Source organism: Octopus sinensis, linkage group LG1 (assembly GCF_006345805.1).
Source record: "Octopus sinensis linkage group LG1, ASM634580v1, whole genome shotgun sequence".
Classification (NCBI taxonomy): Eukaryota; Metazoa; Mollusca; class Cephalopoda; order Octopoda; family Octopodidae; genus Octopus; species Octopus sinensis.
In genome coordinates, this window is record NC_042997.1 from 92,605,561 (window position 1) to 92,609,192 (window position 3,632).

Genomic DNA, 3,632 nt, shown 5'->3' on the forward strand with positions numbered 1-3,632 from the left:
TTGTCGTCCTTGTTTTCGTATATATTCACTTACTTTCTTCCAAGGAGTCTAGTGCTCTTAGCTTAGATTTTCTTGGGGCCGGCCAGATTGGAGCAGTCTCGAGTGTAACCGGCCGAAACTGCAACGACGATCTGGAACTCGACAGAAGATAGAAAGCTCCGAATGACCTGTCCTTGTTTTTTCCTGTCCTTTTTTGTATCGTCTAGCTGTCTGGATGTTTTGTTGTCGCCTGTTGCGTTCTTGTTCCATTTTTTGTTTGTTTTCTTTATACACACACACACACACACACACACACACCACACCACACACACATATATATATATATATATACATACACACTACCAATGGAAGAAGTGTAAAACATAGTAGTATGTGTTATATAGGGTGCAAACATTGTCTAATACAGGACTCTGTACTTGCAGCTGTGATAAGCCGCCAAGCACGCGCACACCATGTTTCAAAAAAAAAAATCCGGACTATGTAGTACTATCGCAACATTCTAACTACCTGTAACACCGCCTGTGGAGAAGATTACACCAGTGAAAGCCTGGTGCCAAATGATGCTTCTGGATTTGGTGGATCCTATTGCGAGTGCACCATAGCTAATAGAGTCGACTGGAGGAAATGGAAGATGAGAAAAGCTGTTGAAGTGGGAGCGATTACTCGCCCTGGAAATGAAAGAGGTGTAGGTATAGTGCAAAATACTGGGATGCGACTTGATTAAATAGGGAACAAATTGATACACTAATAGAATAAGAATAGCAAGCGAGATATTGAGATCAAAACATTTCATCATACTGACGATGAGTGAGTTCGACTTAGGCAGAAGGGTTGTCAATGCGTATGCGCAGAGTTTGCGATAGCTGAAAGTTGTAAGCTGTCACAATATGCTATGTAAAATGGAACCAGTCAACTTGTGATTGTTATTGAGAGGAGCGTAATATGTATTCCCACCCCCGGCTAATATTAGATAGTTGGTTGGAGTGACATTAATGCGTGTCATTAATACGGAAGTCATGCATCCTTGAAACATGTTCTAGAACCATCTCAGTCATCCCTTATTGAATATTCATGGCAGCGTAACCAGGTTTTGAACATCTTGCTGATGTACGAGGGACGTTCAATAAGTAATGTCTCTGACCCACTTGCAGTTGTTTGATCTAGCTGAAATTTTGCATGTGCAATTATTTATATCTCTATAGAGTAAGTGGCAAATTACAGCTCTGAATTAATTGTGGTGTCTGATCTACAGGTGTTTGAACCGAGTCAAGTGTGAAATGGAGCCTGTTGAGTGTCGAGCAGTGATCCGGTTTTGTATTTGAAAGGACGCACACCACGGGATACATTTGATGAAATGAAAGTAACTTATGATGATGATGCCCCATCATATGACCTTATAAAACGCTGGAATCGTGAATTCAAACATGGTCGGAACTCTGTGGAAACAGCTCCCAGATCTGGTCGCCCCTTTCTGCCATTGATGAGGCATCTGTCCGTCAAGTTGAGGCTGCCATTTTCGAAGATCGACGCATAACTATTCGCCAAATAGCCTATGAGGTCAAGATTAGTACCGGGTCTGTGAAAACTATCATTCATGACCATTTGCATATGCAAAAGATGTCTGCCAGATGGATTCCCAGGTTGCTCACGCCTTTCCAGAAGCAAGAACGCGTCGAGTGCTCGAGGGTGAATTTGGAGATGTGCCAAGAAGATGAGTCAAAATTTTTCAAAAGACTGATTACACAGGATGAAACCTGGGTCCATCACGATGATCCAGAGACCAAAGCCCAGTCAATGCAGTGAAAGCACCGTGACTCACCCCCTCCAAAGAAGGCAAGGGTGCAGCCCTCCGCTGGCAAGGTCATGCTCACAGTCTTCTGGGACCAGGACGGAGTAGTGATGACAGATTTTCTGGCAAAGGGTACCACAATTGCAGGAGCCTATTATGCTTCACTTTTGAGGAAATTAAGAGAAGCTATAAAAATCAAGAGGCGGGGCAAGATCAGCAAAGGCATCCTCCTCCTGCAGGACAACGCTCCGGTCCACAACTCGCTTGTCGCCAGATCAGAAGCACAGGCGTATGGCTATGAACTCCTCCCCATCCCCCCTACTCTCCTGACCTTGCACCCTCTGATTTTCACCTCTTCCCAATCATGAAGTTGTTTTTGAAAGGAAAGCGTTTCCCAGATGATGCAGCCTTGATTTCTGAAGTCACGTTGAGGTTGGAGGACCAAGCTGGGTTCTTCTACAAAAACGGTCTCCAGAGCCGCATCAAACGATGGGAGAAATGCGTAACTCTGGGTGGTTCCTATGTTGAAAAAGACTAATAACTGTGCCAAGTTTCGTTGCTCTACTGCTATGGGAAGTGGGTCAGGGGCATTACTTATTGAACGCCCCTCGTATATAAGCAATAATGTAGCAGGGTCGGTGCAATGAAGATCGACAAAAAGTTGCACCTTGGTGCTTCCCACTTTAGCATGATGTCAGTGTCAAATACGTGCAAATAGGTCTGAAGAAAGTGCTAAGTCATAGTACAGCAGCTTTGCAAAACTCCGATCTTACGGCATGCTCTAACTTTGTCACACTTTTGGAAGGTAATATCAGCTGGGGAAGCATACAATGAAGCACGGTGTTTACAGTTCAGGAGGGAAGTAGTGGCTTTGTGATAAGATCAACAATGTCCTACCTAGCCGGCTTTAAACTTAAAAGAGGATAACATGGATTGGCGTGCTTGAGCATTGTAATTTGTGAAAACAGATGTCCATGTAAACATGAAATTTCAGGCATAAAAAATTCTTACTCAGAAAAGCTTTCAGATTTTCACTTTTCAAAAGCAAGTCTTCGTCAAAAAGCAAATATTAGAGAAAGAAATGCTGTTTAATATTCGATATTCAAATAATTCAGCTAACGAAATTATACAATACGAAAACAAGTTCTTCACAAATAATATAACTTAATCCCCAGTAAAAGTAAACTAACTAAATATAAGGTATATTATATGGACAAAATGTATTCTGGTTATAGAAATAAAACATGTCTAAAACAAACTTTTTAAAATAATGCAATATGAAATACCCAAACGTAAACTATCGTTAGTATTTACAAAAACAAAGAAAAAGATATTACAGCGCAGTACAATATATATATTATGATATGTAAAAAAATACAAACTGTGACAATAACGTATAACACTTAGAAGACGATACAACAAACACAGACAGGACATTCGAAGCCCTCAGTCTTCAGTCAAGAACCGGATCATCGTAGTAATTTCGGCTGATTATATATATATACTGTTTTTACTGAGATCTCCCTTTTTAGTAGAAGAAATAGCTATAACTCTTTGACTGCTATTTCTAAATTCGGTATGTGGTAAGGCAATTCGTTGCTAAACCCTTTATTGCTTACTATATATATATATATATCATAAAACAAAATTCGATAGGAAAATATTGCCGACAACGCAACTAAGCAGAATACGAACAATAACTATATGATCTGATTAGTTATGATGGTTGGCAAAAATCAGCAAATAGATAGCACTCTGGTAAACTAGAAGTTTATTTTCAGTTTGGCCGTCCTCCTAGACGCTGCTTCAATGATTTTACGCGAGCACATCGTCCATCACGCTC